This window comes from Dendrobates tinctorius, unplaced genomic scaffold (genome assembly GCF_039654945.1).
Source record: "Dendrobates tinctorius isolate UK_male_01 unplaced genomic scaffold, ASM3965494v1 ptg000358l, whole genome shotgun sequence".
NCBI classification, from domain to species: domain Eukaryota; kingdom Metazoa; phylum Chordata; class Amphibia; order Anura; family Dendrobatidae; genus Dendrobates; species Dendrobates tinctorius.
In genome coordinates, this window is record NW_027362024.1 from 298,149 (window position 1) to 315,802 (window position 17,654).

Consider the following 17,654-nt stretch of genomic DNA (forward strand, 5'->3'; position numbering starts at 1 on the left):
GCAGCAGTACTGGTCCCTGGAGGTGCAAGCTGTTGTGCACCAGGGAGCGTGTTAAGCGTCTGCAGTCACCACATGTGGAGGCGTGGGTTCAAATCCCACTCCTTGACAGCAGCAGTACTGGTCCCTGGAGGTGCAAGCTGTTGTGCACCAGGGAGCGTGTTCAGCGTCTGCAGTCACCACGTGGAGGCGTGGGTTCGAATCCCACTCCTGACAGCGACAGTTTTTTTTTTTTTTTTTTTTAAGAAAAGAAAATAAACCTAGTGGCAGCATGTGTAATAACAGTCTCCAGGTCTTATAGCCTAATGTATACACCATAAATATTGTGTGTCTATACAGTTGGTGTATATATGTGTGAGTATATTTTTTAGCCTTAAAGTTTTGATTCTCCATCCTCATTTCTTTCTTTTCCAAATCAAAAAAACACTCGTGTGAGAGCAATCTGCATCCAAAAAAACTTAGGGATAGGGACAATTTAGTGAGTACGTCGGGCTCCCTTAAAAGGTCAATTCACCCAACGAACAAAGGTGCTGCTTGCTCGTCGGGTGAGATGGGCAGCACGATTATTATCATCTAACACGCTTTCCTAGGATAATCTGCCAACACAAATCTCTTCTTGAATGGACAATCGTTTCTTAAATGACAATTTATGCTGATAAAAAAAAACAAAAGCTCTAAATTAGGAAGGAGGCTGGAGGGGGGGCGTCAGGGACTGGAGGGGGGAGACAGAGGCTGGAGGAGGAAGTGTGGTGGTGTAGACGGGGCTGCGGGAGGCTGTGTGGTGCTGTAGAGCGGGTTGCGGGAGGCTGTGTGGTGGTGTAGAGGCCTACAGGGCCACACAGCCCCCTGGTGTGACTTCCCGAGTGCCATGACAGCTGACTGTATATACATGTTTACACATACATGTATGTACATGTGCCATGACCGCTCCTTAGACCATACATACATGGATTGTCACTTACCCAAACCGAGGATGAAGAGGCTTAGCTGCTCCACATGATGATGGTGGCCGGAGAGCTGTGTTCCTCCATAGCGATGTCGTCCATTAGGCAAACTTGGTGTCCTTGTCCCGCCAGTTCTTGAGCCAGTTTAGTGTCCACGATGCCTTGTTACCTATTGGAAAAAAAAAGGGAAAAGGAAATTATTGAATTTTGACATAGAATAAAAATTAAGTCCTATGAATTGTACTGGTACATTAACCCCTTTTTCTACGAGCGTATATTGCCAGCAGACACACAGAGAGCGGGCGACTGCCCCAAGTGTTACCTACTGAGAGACAGAGAAATAAAAAAACAATAATTAATAAGGGAAATATTGCATTCATAATTAGTGTTCACAGCAGAGTGACAACACAGCCCCCCTAACCCTCCCCTACCCCACAGGGAACGCCTGTACCCCGCCATGCCCCCCACAGCTGTGCCCATACACTGTCCTCACCTCCCCCTGCAGGGACCACCTGTCTCCCCCGTAGTGCCCCCCACAGCTGACCCCATACACTCTGCAGGGACCCCCTGTCTCCCCCGTAGTGCCCCCCACAGCTGACCCCAAACACTCTGCAGGGACCCCCTGTCTCCCACGCAGTGCCCCCCACAGCTGACCCCATACACTCTGCAGAGACCCCCTGTCTCCCCCGTAGTGCCCCCCACAGCTGACCCCATACACTCTGCAGGGACCCCCTGTCTCCCCCGTAGTGCCCCCCACAGCTGACCCCATACACTCTGCAGGGACCCCCTGTCTACCCGCAGTGCCCCCCACAGCTGACCCCATACACTCTGCAGGGACCCCCTGCCTCCCCCCACAGCTGACCCCATACAGGCATACAGTTACCGGCCGGCAGCTCCAAGGTTCAAATCTGGCGCTCAGGTGACGTCATTGTTGCTGCAGTTAGACCGAGAAAGCAGGGGGTGGGCTCGGAGCCACGTGACACAGAGCCCGGCCGCCCATCCCCCAGCCTCACTGTACTGCAAGCCAGGGAGAGACTGTTTGTGTGCTGCACGGTGCTGACTCCGCCCCCCGAGCCAGGGGATGAGTCACAGGCAGCTCGGCGTGTCACACGACTCCTCCCTCTTCCACCTTCTATGCAGGCCGGATCTTGGTTCCCATAGCACAGTGACCCTGCCCACCGGCCAGTCACTGCCGCCCCTCCCCCACCACTAAGCGATCTTACACAGCAGCACAGAGCCGGGGAGGAGATGGGAGATGACCCCGCACCACACAGCGGAGCACTATGAGCCCTGGGGGTGCAGCGCTGACCCCGCCCACGCCGCACCACACAGCGCAGCACTATAAGCCCTGGGGGCGCAGCGCTGACCCCACCCACCCCGCACCACACAGCGGAGCACTATGAGCCCTGGGGGCGCAGCGCTGACCCTGCCCACCCCGCACCACACAGCGCAGCACTATGAGCCCTCGGGGCAGTCTCCCGTAGAGGCGTGGGTTCGAATCCCACTCCTGACAGCAGCAGTACTGGTCCCTGGAGGTCCAAGCTGTTGTGCACCAGGGAGCGTGTTCAGCGTCTGCAGTCACCACGTGGAGGCGTGGGTTCGAATCCCACTCCACACAGCGCAGCACTATGAGCCCTCGGGGCGCAGCCAGGGGTGGGATTCAGCGGGTTCTCCCTGGTTCGGTGGAACCGGTTGTTAAAGCTATTGCTCTCATTTTTGGCACCATTAGCCGGCTCTCACTTTTGAAAATGAGATTTCAAATTTTGAGGTCTGCGGCAGATTCTTTCCGGCGTCCATGCTCCCGGAGGCCACTGCAACATGGCGGCGGCCAGCAAGGGAAGTGCGGGGGCCTCCGGGCTGCGAAGAAATCGCGGCGGAGCCGCCGTCCCTGTACCGGAGCACAGCCCGCTGCCACCACCGCACCGCAGAGCGCCGCCCGCTGCCACCACCACAGAGCCCACCTGCCCCAGCACAGCTGCCCCTGCCTCAGCGCTGCTGCTGCCCCTGCCTCAGCGCTGCTGCTGCCCCTGCCTCAGCGCTGCTGCTGCCCCTGCCTCAGCGCTGCTGCTGCCCCTGCCTCAGCGCTGCTGCTGCCCCTGCCTCAGCGCTGCTGCTGCCCCTGCCTCAGCGCTGCTGCTGCCCCTGCCTCAGCGCTGCTGCTGCCCCTGCCTCAGCGCTGCTGCTGCCCCTGCCTCAGCGCTGCTGCCCCAGCACAACCAACCTGCCCTAGCACAGAGCCACCACCGCACGAGCCTGGACCACTGAATGACCCCTGTGACTACTTCACCTGTGCCAGATCCCTTCCCAGGTAAGCTGAATTCGGACTGTAAGACGGACCCCCATTTGACACATTATTTTTTTTCCCCCCTATTTTCCTACTGAAAATTGGGGTGTTCTTATGGTCCTTTGCATCTTATAGTCCGAAAAATACGGTAATTTATCCTGAGATTACAGAGTCTGCAACTTTTCTATCTAGCCAGTTAGAAGTGACTCATTGTAACACTTAGGGTACCGTTACACCTAGCGATGCACCAGCGATCCCGACTAGCGATATGACGCGGTCAGGATCGCTGGTGCGTCGCTAGTGAGCTGCTACACAGGCAGATCTCACCAGCGACATTGCTGGGGACGGGGATCGCTACTTACCTGTCAGACGCGGCGATCCTGCGTCCTCCCGCCCTGGGCGCCACAGGAAGCCCAGCAGGAAGTGGCCGACGAGGAATGGACCAGGAGCTTCTCGCGCGATCAGTGATAACCAGCGGGGGAGCCGGTCGGAGGTAAGTATCACATGCAGGGATATCGCTAGCAATATCGCTGCAACGTCACAAAATCGGTGACTTTACAGCAATATAGAATCATAGAATCGTAGAGTTGGAAGGGACCTCCTGGGCCATCTGGTCCAACCCCCTGCTCAAAGTAGGATTCGCTAAATCATCCCAGTCAGATGTCTGTCCAGCCTCTGTTTGAAGACTTCCATTGAAGGAGAACTCACCACTTCTCGTGGCAGCTTGTTCCACTCATTGATCACTCTAACTGTCAAAAAGTTTTTTCTAATATCTAATCTGTGTCTCTTCCCATTCAGTTTCATCCCATTGCTTCTAGTCTTTCCTTGTGCAAATGAGAATAAAGTTGATCCTTCTACAATGTGACAGCCCTTTAGATATTTGTAGACAGCTATTAAGTCTCCTCTCAGTCTTCTCTTTTGCAAACTAAACATTCCCAAATCCTGCAACCTTTCCTCATAAGACAGGGTTTGCAGACCGGTCACCATTCTGGTCGCTCTTTTCTGAACTTGCTCCAGTTTGTTGATGTCTTTTTTAAAATGTGGTGCCCAAAACTGGACACAATATTCCAGATGAGGTCTGACCAAAGAGGAGTAGAGGGAAATAATGACTTCACGTGATCTAGACTGTATGCTTCTGTTAATACATCCTAGAATTGCATTTGCCTTTTTTGCTGCTGCATCACACTGTTGACTCATATTCAGTCTGTGATCTATTAGTATACCCAAGTCTTTTTCACATGTGCTGTCACTTAGCCCTATTCCTCCCATTCTATATATGCTTTTTTCATTTTTATTGCCCAGATGTAGTACTTTGCATTTCTCCCTGTTAAAAACCATTCTGTTAGTTGCTGCCCACTTCTCCAGTTTATTTAAATCTTTTTGAATCCTCTCTCTCTCTTCTCTAGTATTAGCTATCCCTCCTAGCTTTGTGTCATCAGCAAATTTAATCAGTTTACCCTCAATTCCTTCATCTAAATCGTTGATAAAGATGTTGAACAATACAGGGCCCAGGACAGAGCCCTGTGGTACCCCACTTGAGACATTCTTCCAACTGGATGTGCAGCCATTTACGACCACTCTTTGGGTCCGATCACTAAGCCAGTTATGAATCCACCTAACAGTTGCCTTGTCCATTCCATACTTAGTCATTTTTTCAATAAGGATTGTATGAGAGACTTTGTCAAATGCTTTGCTGAAGTCAAGATATACTATATCTACAGCATTTCCTTGATCCACCCAATCAGTGATACCGTCATAGAAGGAAATTAAGTTAGTCTGACATGACTTATTAGTTAGAAACCCATGCTGACTCTGTTTAATCACTTCATTCTTATCCAGGTATTGACATACATGTTGTTTAATAATTTGTTCAAAGATCTTTCCTGGTATAGAAGTCAGACTCACCGGCCTATAGTTGCCTGGGTCCACCTTCTTCCCCTTTTTGAAGATAGGAACAACATTTGCTCTTCTCCAGTCTTCTGGCACTTCTCCTGTTCTCCAAGAATTTTCAAAGATTATGGAGAGGGGTTCAAAAATATTGCTAGCGATATCGCAGTGTGTAACGGGGTCTTTACAGACAATGGCGTTTACCATCTGTCTGCAGAACTAAAGTAATGAAAAAGAAGCTGGTAATTAGCTTTCAAATGACATCCCAATGTCCCCTCTGGCTTTACCAGAGGCCCCAGTGTCTGATTTGGACAGCAGATTTGAAAAGACATTTTCAGTCTGGGGCAGTCTTGGGGGTTCTCAATCCCCTTAACTACTCTGCAGAAGGGGTCAGGCAAATCAAGCTTGGCAGGAACATCATCCAGGAGGCCACCTACATACAGCAACATCACTTGTCCCCCTGCTCCAAATGGAATTTGAATTCAGGGGGTCAGAGCCTGGCTGTCCATGGATAAAAGTGGTCCTTGTGGTGCAGGCTTGAGGGTGCACAAATGCCCAACAGAGCACCACACAGCCCCAAGAACTGCTCCCTCACCTCAGTCTGGTAATTAGCTTTCAAATGACATCCCAATGTCCCCTCTGGCTTTGCCAGAAGTCCCACCAGGGGCCCCAATGTCTGATGTGGACAGCAGATCTGTACTGAAGTCCCTGGTGGTGCAAACTCTTGTGTCACCAGGGAGCATGTCAATGTCAGCAGTCAGGATGGCCTAGTGGTCTAAGGCACTGTGTTCAGGTTGCAGTCTCCCGTGGAGGCGTGGGTTCGAATCCCACTCCTGACAGCAGCAGTACTGGTCCCTGGAGGTGCAAGCTGTTGCGCACCAGGGAGCGTGTTAACCGTCTGCAGTCACCACATGTGGAGGCGTGGGTTCAAATCCCACTCCTTGACAGCAGCAGTACTGGTCCCTGGAGGTGCAAGCTGTTGTGCACCAGGGAGCGTGTTCAGCGTCTGCAGTCACCACGTGGAGGCGTGGGTTCGAATCCCACTCCTGACAGCGACAGTTTTTTTTTTGGTTTTTTTTTAAAGAAAAGAAAATAAACCTAGTGGCAGCATGTGTAATAACAGTCTCCAGGTCTTATAGCCTAATGTATACACCATAAATATTTATATGTGTGTCTATACAGTTGGTGTATATATGTGTGAGTATATTTTTTAGCCTTAAAGTTTTGATTCTCCATCCTCATTTCTTTCTTTTCCAAATCAAAAAAACACTCGTGTGAGAGCAATCTGCATCCAAAAAAACTTAGGGATAGGGACAATTTAGTGAGTACGTCGGGCTCCCTTAAAAGGTCAATTCACCCAACGAACAAGGGTGCTGCTCAGGGTGGATTGATTTAAATCACGCCGATTTAAATCATGATTTAAATCACGATTTAAATCAAAAGATTTTTTTCTATTTAAATCGGATCGATTTAAATCATGATTTAAATCACTGATTTAAATCAAAAGGTTTTTTTTTAATATAAATCACGATTAAAATGAGAAGTGAGAGCAGTGTGCATGTGCGCCCATAGTTACACGGACGAAAGTAGGGGCAACGATCTAACGCCAGGGTGAGGGGGGGACCCCAAAGTAAGTAAAAATCTTTTTTGTTTTACTATATGGCAATAGGTAGGTGTTTAAAAGCAGCATGTCTTAATTGTATAAACTATTAATAGCCTCCACATTTTGTTCATACTGCCCCTTTAATTCCACACTTCTAGCATGGTTTCAGTTTTGGTTTAGTTTCTTTTTCCCTGCATTCAGTTGACATGCCCAAACTTGTTGGATAGTCAGCAGTACTTGGCTCAGGCTGTAGTAACATCAGCAGTGCTTGGCTCAGGCTGTAGTAACAATCAAACTTCATAAGTGATCTGTGTGAGCCATGGCAGCAGGTCGTAAGAGAGACCCTATTTGGGTTCATTTTGTTGAGATGCCAGCAGCAGATCTTGGAAAGAAAGGTGCAAGAGCAAAGTGCAAATACTGTCAAAAGGATATCCAAGGACTTGTTTGCCGTTTGAAATCACATTATGAAAACTGCAATCAAATGATTTAAATCAAAAAAATCTGATTTAAATCAAAAAAATCTGATTTTTTTAAAAAATTCAAGATTTTTATCCACCCTGGTGCTGCTTGCTCGTCGGGTGAGATGGGCAGCACGATTATTATCATCTAACACGCTTTCCTAGGATAATCTGCCAACACAAATCTCTTCTTGAATGGACAATCGTTTCTTAAATGACAATTTATGCTGATAAAAAAAACCAAAAGCTCTAAATTAGGAAGGAGGCTGGAGGGGGGGGCGTCAGGGACTGGAGGGGGGAGACAGAGGCTGGAGGAGGAAGTGTGGTGGTGTAGACGGGGCTGCGGGAGGCTGTGTGGTGCTGTAGAGCGGGTTGCGGGAGGCTGTGTGGTGGTGTAGAGGCCTACAGGGCCACACAGCCCCCTGGTGTGACTTCCCGAGTGCCATGACAGCTGACTGTATATACATGTTTACACATACATGTATGTACATGTGCCATGACCGCTCCTTAGACCATACATACATGGATTGTCACTTACCCAAACCGAGGATGAAGAGGCTTAGCTGCTCCACATGATGATGGTGGCCGGAGAGCTGTGTTCCTCCATAGCGATGTCGTCCATTAGGCAAACTTGGTGTCCTTGTCCCGCCAGTTCTTGAGCCAGTTTAGTGTCCACGATGCCTTGTTACCTATTGGAAAAAAAAGGGAAAAGAAAATTATTGAATTTTGACATAGAATAAAAATTAAGTCCTATGAATTGTACTGGTACATTAACCCCTTTTTCTACGAGCGTATATTGCCAGCAGACACACAGAGAGCGGGCGACTGCCCCAAGTGTTACCTACTGAGAGACAGAGAAATAAAAAAACAATAATAAGGGAAATATTGCATTCATAATTAGTGTTCACAGCAGAGTGACAACACAGCCCCCCTAACCCTCCCCTACCCCACAGGGAACGCCTGTACCCCGCCATGCCCCCCACAGCTGTGCCCATACACTGTCCTCACCTCCCCCTGCAGGGACCACCTGTCTCCCACGCAGTGCCCCCCACAGCTGACCCCAAACACTCTGCAGGGACCCCCTGTCTCCCACGCAGTGCCCCCCACAGCTGACCCCATACACTCTGCAGGGACCCCCTGTCTCCCCCGTAGTGCCCCCCACAGCTGACCCCATACACTCTGCAGGGACCCCCTGTCTACCCGCAGTGCCCCCCACAGCTGACCCCATACACTCTGCAGGGACCCCCTGCCTCCCCCCACAGCTGACCCCATACAGGCATACAGTTACCGGCCGGCAGCTCCAAGGTTCAAATCTGGCGCTCAGGTGACGTCATTGTTGCTGCAGTTAGACCGAGAAAGCAGGGGGTGGGCTCGGAGCCACGTGACACAGAGCCCGGCCGCCCATCCCCCAGCCTCACTGTACTGCAAGCCAGGGAGAGACTGTTTGTGTGCTGCACGGCGCTGACTCCGCCCCCCGAGCCAGGGGATGAGTCACAGGCAGCTCGGCGTGTCACACGACTCCTCCCTCTTCCACCTTCTATGCAGGCCGGATCTTGGTTCCCATAGCACAGTGACCCTGCCCACCGGCCAGTCACTGCCGCCCCTCCCCCACCACTAAGCGATCTTACACAGCAGCACAGAGCCGGGGAGGAGATGGGAGATGACCCCGCACCACACAGCGGAGCACTATGAGCCCTGGGGGTGCAGCGCTGACCCCGCCCACGCCGCACCACACAGCGCAGCGCTATAAGCCCTGGGGGCGCATCGCTGACCCCACCCACCCCGCACCACACAGCGGAGCACTATGAGCCCTGGGGGCGCAGCGCTGACCCTGCCCACCCCGCACCACACAGCGCAGCACTATGAGCCCTCGGGGCAGTCTCCCGTAGAGGCGTGGGTTCGAATCCCACTCCTGACAGCAGCAGTACTGGTCCCTGGAGGTGCAAGCTGTTGTGCACCAGGGAGCGTGTTCAGCGTCTGCAGTCACCACGTGGAGGCGTGGGTTCGAATCCCACTCCACACAGCGCAGCACTATGAGCCCTCGGGGCGCAGCCAGGGGTGGGATTCAGCGGGTTCTCCCCGGTTCGGTGGAACCGGTTGTTAAAGCTATTGCTCTCATTTTTGGCACCATTAGCCGGCTCTCACTTTTGAAAATGAGATTTCAAATTTTGAGGTCTGCGGCAGATTCTTTCCGGCGTCCATGCTCCCGGAGGCCACTGCAACATGGCGGCGGCCAGCAAGGGAAGTGCGGGGGCCTCCGGGCTGCGAAGAAATCGCGGCGGAGCCGCCGTCCCTGTACCGGAGCACAGCCCGCTGCCACCACCGCACCGCAGAGCGCCGCCCGCTGCCACCACCACAGAGCCCACCTGCCCCAGCACAGCTGCCCCTGCCCCAGCGCTGCTGCTGCCCCTGCCCCAGCGCTGCTGCTGCCCCTGCCTCAGCGCTGCTGCTGCCCCTGCCTCAGCGCTGCTGCTGCCCCTGCCTCAGCGCTGCTGCTGCCCCTGCCTCAGCGCTGCTGCTGCCCCAGCGCTGCTGCTGCCCCTGCCTCAGCGCTGCTGCTGCCCCTGCCTCAGCGCTGCTGCTGCCCCTGCCTCAGCGCTGCTGCTGCCCCTGCCTCAGCGCAGCTGCCTCTCCCCCAGCGCAGCTGCCCCAGCACAACCAACCTGCCCTAGCACAGAGCCGCCACCGCACGAGCCTGGACCACTGAATGACCCCTGTGACTACTTCACCTGTGCCAGATCCCTTCCCAGGTAAGCTGAATTCGGACTGTAAGACGGACCCCCATTTGACACATTATTTTTTTTCCCCCCTATTTTCCTACTGAAAATTGGGGTGTTCTTATGGTCCGTTGCATCTTATAGTCCGAAAAATACGGTAATTTATCCTGAGATTACAGAGTCTGCAACTTTTCTATCTAGCCAGTTAGAAGTGACTCATTGTAACACTTAGGGTACCGTTACACCTAGCGATGCACCAGCGATCCCGACTAGCGATATGACGCGGTCAGGATCGCTGGTGCATCGCTAGGTGGTCGCTAGTGAGCTGCTACACAGGCAGATCTCACCAGCGACATTGCTGGGGACGGGGATCGCTACTTACCTGTCAGACGCGGCAATCCTGCGTCCTCCCGCCCTGGGCGCCACAGGAAGCCCAGCAGGAAGTGGCCGACGAGGAATGGACCAGGAGCTTCTCGCGCGATCAGTGATAACCAGCGGGGGAGCCGGTCGGAGGTAAGTATCACATGCAGGGATATCGCTAGCAATATCGCTGCAACGTCACAAAATCGGTGACTTTACAGCAATATAGAATCATAGAATCGTAGAGTTGGAAGGGACCTCCTGGGCCATCTGGTCCAACCCCCTGCTCAAAGCAGGATTCGCTAAATCATCCCAGTCAGATGTCTGTCCAGCCTCTGTTTGAAGACTTCCATTGAAGGAGAACTCACCACTTCTCGTGGCAGCCTGTTCCACTCATTGATCACTCTAACTGTCAAAAAGTTTTTTCTAATATCTAATCTGTGTTTCTTCCCATTCAGTTTCATCCCATTGCTTCTAGTCTTTCCTTGTGCAAATGAGAATAAAGTTGATCCTTCTACAATGTGACAGCCCTTTAGATATTTGTAGACAGCTATTAAGTCTCCTCTCAGTCTTCTCTTTTGCAAACTAAACATTCCCAAATCCTGCAACCTTTCCTCATAAGACAAGGTTTGCAGACCGGTCACCATTCTGGTCGCTCTTTTCTGAACTTGCTCCAGTTTGTTGATGTCTTTTTTAAAATGTGGTGCCCAAAACTGGACACAATATTCCAGATGAGGTCTGACCAAAGAGGAGTAGAGGGAAATAATGACTTCACGTGATCTAGACTGTATGCTTCTGTTAATACATCCTAGAATTGCATTTGCCTTTTTTGCTGCTGCATCACACTGTTGACTCATATTCAGCCTGTGATCTATTAGTATACCCAAGTCTTTTTCACATGTGCTGTCACTTAGCCCTATTCCTCCCATTCTATATATGCTTTTTTCATTTTTATTGCCCAGATGTAGTACTTTGCATTTCTCCCTGTTAAAAACCATTCTGTTAGTTGCTGCCCACTTCTCCAGTTTATTTAAATCTTTTTGAATCCTCTCTCTCTCTTCTCTAGTATTAGCTATCCCTCCTAGCTTTGTGTCATCAGCAAATTTAATCAGTTTACCCTCAATTCCTTCATCTAAATCGTTGATAAAGATGTTGAACAATACAGGGCCCAGGACAGAGCCCTGTGGTACCCCACTTGAGACATTCTTCCAACTGGATGTGCAGCCATTTACGACCACTCTTTGGGTCCGATCACTAAGCCAGTTATGAATCCACCTAACAGTTGCCTTGTCCATTCCATACTTAGTCATTTTTTCAATAAGGATTGTATGAGAGACTTTGTCAAATGCTTTGCTGAAGTCAAGATATACTATATCTACAGCATTTCCTTGATCCACCCAATCAGTGATACCGTCATAGAAGGAAATTAAGTTAGTCTGACATGACTTATTAGTTAGAAACCCATGCTGACTCTGTTTAATCACTTCATTCTTATCCAGGTATTGACATACATGTTGTTTAATAATTTGTTCAAAGATCTTTCCTGGTATAGAAGTCAGACTCACCGGCCTATAGTTGCCTGGGTCCACCTTCTTCCCCTTTTTGAAGATAGGAACAACATTTGCTCTTCTCCAGTCTTCTGGCACTTCTCCTGTTCTCCAAGAATTTTCAAAGATTATGGAGAGGGGTTCAAAAATATTGCTAGCGATATCGCAGTGTGTAACGGGGTCTTTACAGACAATGGCGTTTACCATCTGTCTGCAGAACTAAAGTAATGAAAAAGAAGCTGGTAATTAGCTTTCAAATGACATCCCAATGTCCCCTCTGGCTTTACCAGAGGCCCCAATGTCTGATTTGGACAGCAGATTTGAAAAGACATTTTCAGTCTGGGGCAGTCTTGGGGGTTCTCAATCCCCTTAACTACTCTGCAGAAGGGGTCAGGCAAATCAAGCTTGGCAGGAACATCATCCAGGAGGCCACCTACATACAGCAACATCACTTGTCCCCCTGCTCCAAATGGAATTTGAATTCATGGGGTCAGAGCCTGGCTGTCCATGGATAAAAGTGGTCCTTGTGGTGCAGGCTTGAGGGTGCACAAATGCCCAACAGAGCACCACACAGCCCCAAGAACTGCTCCCTCACCTCAGTCTGGTAATTAGCTTTCAAATGACATCCCAATGTCCCCTCTGGCTTTGCCAGAAGTCCCACCAGGGGCCCCAATGTCTGATTTGGACAGCAGATCTGTACTGAAGTCCCTGGTGGTGCAAACTCTTGTGTCACCAGGGAGCATGTCAATGTCAGCAGTCAGGATGGCCTAGTGGTCTAAGGCACTGTGTTCAGGTTGCAGTCTCCCGTGGACAGCAGCAGTACTGGTCCCTGGAGGTGCAAGCTGTTGCGCACCAGGGAGCGTGTTAACCGTCTGCAGTCACCACATGTGGAGGCGTGGGTTCAAATCCCACTCCTTGACAGCAGCAGTACTGGTCCCTGGAGGTGCAAGCTGTTGTGCACCAGGGAGCGTGTTCAGCGTCTGCAGTCACCACGTGGAGGCGTGGGTTCGAATCCCACTCCTGACAGCGACAGTTTTTTTTTTTTTTTGTTTTTTTTTAAAGAAAAGAAAATAAACCTAGTGGCAGCATGTGTAATAACAGTCTCCAGGTCTTATAGCCTAATGTATACACCATAAATATTTATATGTGTGTCTATACAGTTGGTGTATATATGTGTGAGTATATTTTTTAGCCTTAAAGTTTTGATTCTCCATCCTCATTTCTTTCTTTTCCAAATCAAAAAAACACTTGTGTGAGAGCAATCTGCATCCAAAAAAACTTAGGGATAGGGACAATTTAGTGAGTACGTCGGGCTCCCTTAAAAGGTCAATTCACCCAACGAACAAGGGTGCTGCTCACGATTTAAATCAAAAGATTTTTTTCTATTTAAATCATGATTTTAATCATGATTTAAATCACTGATTTAAATCAAAAGGTTTTTTTTTAATATAAATCACGATTAAAATGAGAAGTGAGAGCAGTGTGCATGTGCGCCCATAGTTACACGGACGAAAGTAGGGGCAACGATCTAACGCCAGGGTGAGGGGGGGACCCCAAAGTAAGTAAAAATCTTTTTTGTTTTACTATATGGCAATAGGTAGGTGTTTAAAAGCAGCATGTCTTAATTGTATAAACTATTAATAGCCTCCACATTTTGTTCATACTGCCCCTTTAATTCCACACTTCTAGCTTGGTTTCAGTTTTGGTTTAGTTTCTTTTTCCCTGCATTCAGTTGACATGCCCAAACTTGTTGGATAGTCAGCAGTACTTGGCTCAGGCTGTAGTAACTATGTAGGTGACTATACAGTTTTTTTTTCTTGTATCGGAGGCAGCGGCAGCAGCAACATGTTGGGGCCACTAACTGTGCAGATAACTGGGGCCACTCACTGTGCAGCAAAGCTGGGGCCACTCACTGTGCAGCATTATCTGGGGCCACCCACTGTGCAGCATTATCTGGGGCCACTCACTGTGCAGCATTTTCTGGGGCCAGTCACTGTGCAGCATTATCTGGGGCCATTCACTGTACAGCATTATCTGGGGCCAGTCACTGTACAGCATTATCTGGGGCCACTCACTGTGCAGCATAACTGGGGCCACTCACTGTGCAGCATAACTGGGGCCACTCACTGTGCAGCATAACTGGGGCCACTCACTGTGCAGCATAACTGGGGCCACTCACTGTTCAGCATTATCTGGGGCCACTCACTGTTCAGCATTATCTGGGGCCACTCACTGTGCAGCATTATCTGGGGCCACTCACTGTGCAGCATTATCTGGGGCCACTCACTGTGCAGCATTATCTGTGGCCACTCACTGTGTAGCAATATCTGGGGCCACTCGCTGTCCTCATTATCTGGGGCCACTCACTGTGCAGCATTATATGGGCCTCTCACTGTGCAGCATTATCTGGGTCCACTCACTGTGCAGCATTATCTGGGGCCACTCACTGTGTAGCATTATCTGGGGCCACTCACTGTGTAGCATTATCTGGGGCCACTCACTGTGCAGCATTATCTGGGGCCACTCACTATGCAGCATAACTGGGGCCACTCACTGTGCAGCATTATCTGGGGCCACTCACTGTGCAGCATTATCTGGGGCCACTCACTGTGCAGCATTATCTGGGGCCACTCACTGTGCAGCATTATCTGGGGCCACTCACTGTGCAGCATTATCTGGGGCCACTCACTGTGCAGCATTATCTGGGGCCACTCACTGTGCAGCATTATCTGGGGCCACTCACTGTGCAGCATTATCTGGGGCCACACACTGTGCAGAATTATCTGAGGCCAGTCACTGTGCAGCATAATTGGGGCCAGTCACTGTGCAGCATTATCTGGGGCCACTCACTGTGCAGCATTATCTGGGGCCACTCACTGTGCAGCATTATCTGGGGCCACTCACTGTGCAGCATAACTAGGGCCACTCACTGTGCAGCATTATCTGGGGCCACTCACTGTGCACCCTCGGCTTATACGCGAGTCAATAAGTTTTTTTGTGACAAAATTAGGGGGGTCGGCTTATACACGGGTCGGTGTATATAAGGTAGTACCACAGCCCCAAGGGGTAAATTGCAATGCTATATACAAAAAAAAAACAAAAAATAATCAAAACATAAAATAGAATGATAAAAATAATAATTATGATGGAGCAACATTATGATTAAGACCCCGGCGGGGTGAAAACATCAACAACTGTAGTTGCTTCCTCACATTGTAAATTATCGCTCCCTTGTGAAAACCCCAATAAATCTTTTCTATTTATGCATGAACACCCGGCACTGCCGCTGGCATTCGGACCAGAGCTTGCGGCTGCATAGAAATACATACTGCACACTCTGGTCCGAGTGTCGGCGGCAGTGCCCGGTGTTCATGCGAGAGACTCGCACGAGAATCGTGAGTTTCTTGCATGTGTGTCCCCGGCCTTATCCTGGTCTAGGGCCTATATGGTCCATTACCCCAGCCCCTCACTTTAATTCTCACAGTGTGCAGGCTAATTCTAAATTTCACTGCATCTGTAGTTGCACAAAAACTCAACTAGCACCATTAACAAGCACGTCCACATCCTTGTCCCACCGCAGCGTTCAGTTGTCCACACCCCAGTCCATGGAACGCAAGTGTGGCGCCCCTGAGGCTGTTGCCACAGAGGTACTGCACCTTCTCCTAAGGTGTAGTGCCCCACCGCCTAGGTAAGTTGGGAACTCCTTTCCTCACTCCAACACCTGCATCCCACACACAGGATAGTACAGCAGGACCACATTGCGGCTTCATGCTTAGAGGGTAGCAGAGCACCTTTCGTGGTTCCTGGCTTTATAACACGAGATGTGCTGGGAGGTGGGTGGAGTTGAGATACATAAAAGAGTGGGAAAGTGTAGGATTACAGGTCAGTCTGGCGGGAGGTCAGGCAAAAGAAGGACAGTCAGTCAGGAGAGTCTGAGGATGGGTCCAAGAGGGAAGGAAGAAGGAGTGCTGCAGCTGCCTTAGTGATCTGAGACAGCTGGCATGGGAAAGGAACAAGGAGAAAGATGTAGAACTGCAACCTAAGCTTCCATTAGAGAGAGAGAGAGAACAGTACGGAACGAAGGAGTAGAGAACAGAGAGGAGTTGTGGGTTGGAAGAGGAACCCTGCCTATAGGTTCTCAGCGCAAGGCCGGGGCCCGGTCTCCGAGGTTGTATGGATACTTATGTGTTATGAATGAGTCACCGGAGGAAAAAACAAAAATGCAAGCTATGTCCAGAAAACCGGAGAGGTTGGTAGCTAGCGGATTGCAGACCCCTGATCCTATTCACAACTAACAGTAGCCGTGGAGCGTTCCTACGGTGGTCCTAGACGCCTCTTCACAGCCGAAGAACTAAATAAGCCTAAAGAAAGAAAGGGGAAATCTAAACTGCCCCAGAGCAGACCCCAAAGCAATAGACAGCCCCCAACATGTATTGTCGGTGAAAACAGATGAAAACACAAACACAGACAGAAAGAAAGGCAGAGCAAACGATGGGGCCCAACTAACTAGATAGGAAAGGACAGAAAAGATGCTGGCTGCAATCCACAAAAACCCTACCAAAAAATGTCCCAACACGTCTGATAGGAAAAACGGCCCTGAAGTCACTAGACTTCAAAATCCCTATATCAGCACTCCGATATATTCTGAAGACAGAGCAAAAGAGATTTAACCGATCAGGGACAAAAATGGAAATTCAGCAAAGCCCCAGTCGGGGCTGCCTGAACACAAAACTAAGCAAATCAGACAAAATCTCATAGAACAATAACAGAGCAAAACTTAGCTTTACAAGACAGACACACTGAACATGTGGCATGAACTGGCTCTCTCTACTGCGCATGTGTGCTGTACTCATGGTCAAGGAGTGCACGGTGACTCGCTCTCTGGCGGTCACTGGGCACACGGCACCTCGCTAAATGGCAGTACCACTTTTACAGTTGTGGCCAAAAGTATTGACACCCCTGCAATTCTGTCAAATACTCAGTTTCTTCCTGAAAATGATTGCAAACACAAATTCTTTGTTATTATTATCTTCATTTAATTTGTCTTAAATGAAAAAACACAAAAAGAATTGTCCTAAAGCCAAATTGGATATAATTCCACACCAAACATAAAAAAAGAGGGTGGACAAAAGTATTGGCACTGTTCGAAAAATCATGTGATGCTTCTCTAATTTGTGTAATTAACAGCACCTGTAACTTACCTGTGGCACCTAACAGGTGTTGGCAATAACTAAATCACACTTGCAGCCAGTTGACATGGATTAAAGTTGGCTCAACCTCTGTCCTGTGTCCTTGTGTGTACCACATTGAGCATGGAGAAAAGAAAGAAGACCAAAGAACTGTCTGAGGACTTGAGAAACCAAATTGTGAGGAAGCATGAGCAATCTCAAGGCTACAAGTCCATCTCTAAAGACCTGAATGTTCCTGTGTCTACCGTGCGCAGTGTCATCAAGAAGTTTAAAGCCCATGGCACTGTGGCTAACCTCCCTAGATGTGGACAGAAAAGAAAAATAGACAAGAGATTTCAACCCAAGATTGTGCGGATGTTGGATAAAGAACCTCGACTAACATCCAAACAAGTTCAAGCTGCCCTGCAGTCCGAGGGTACAACAGTGTCAACCCGTACTATCCATCGGCGTCTGAATGAAAAGGGACTGTATGTTAGGAGACCCAGGAAGACCCCACTTCTTACCCCGAGACGAGTTTGCCAAAACTTACCTGAAAAAGCCTAAAACGTTTTGGAAGAATGTTCTCTGGTCAGATGAGACAAAAGTAGAGCTTTTTGGGCAAAGGCATCAACATAGAGTTTACAGGAGAAAAAAGAGGCATTCAAAGAAAAGAACACGGTCCCTACAGT

At 49.7% G+C, this 17,654-nt stretch overlaps 1 non-coding gene across 1 annotated transcript; it reads left to right on the forward strand.

Annotated features, from left to right (window-relative positions):
* Positions 1 to 5,868: 5,868 nt before the first annotated feature.
* Positions 5,869 to 5,951, forward strand: TRNAL-CAG (transfer RNA leucine (anticodon CAG)). The gene has a single exon. It is a non-coding gene; the product is annotated as a tRNA-Leu (tRNA).
* Positions 5,952 to 17,654: the final 11,703 nt, after the last annotated feature.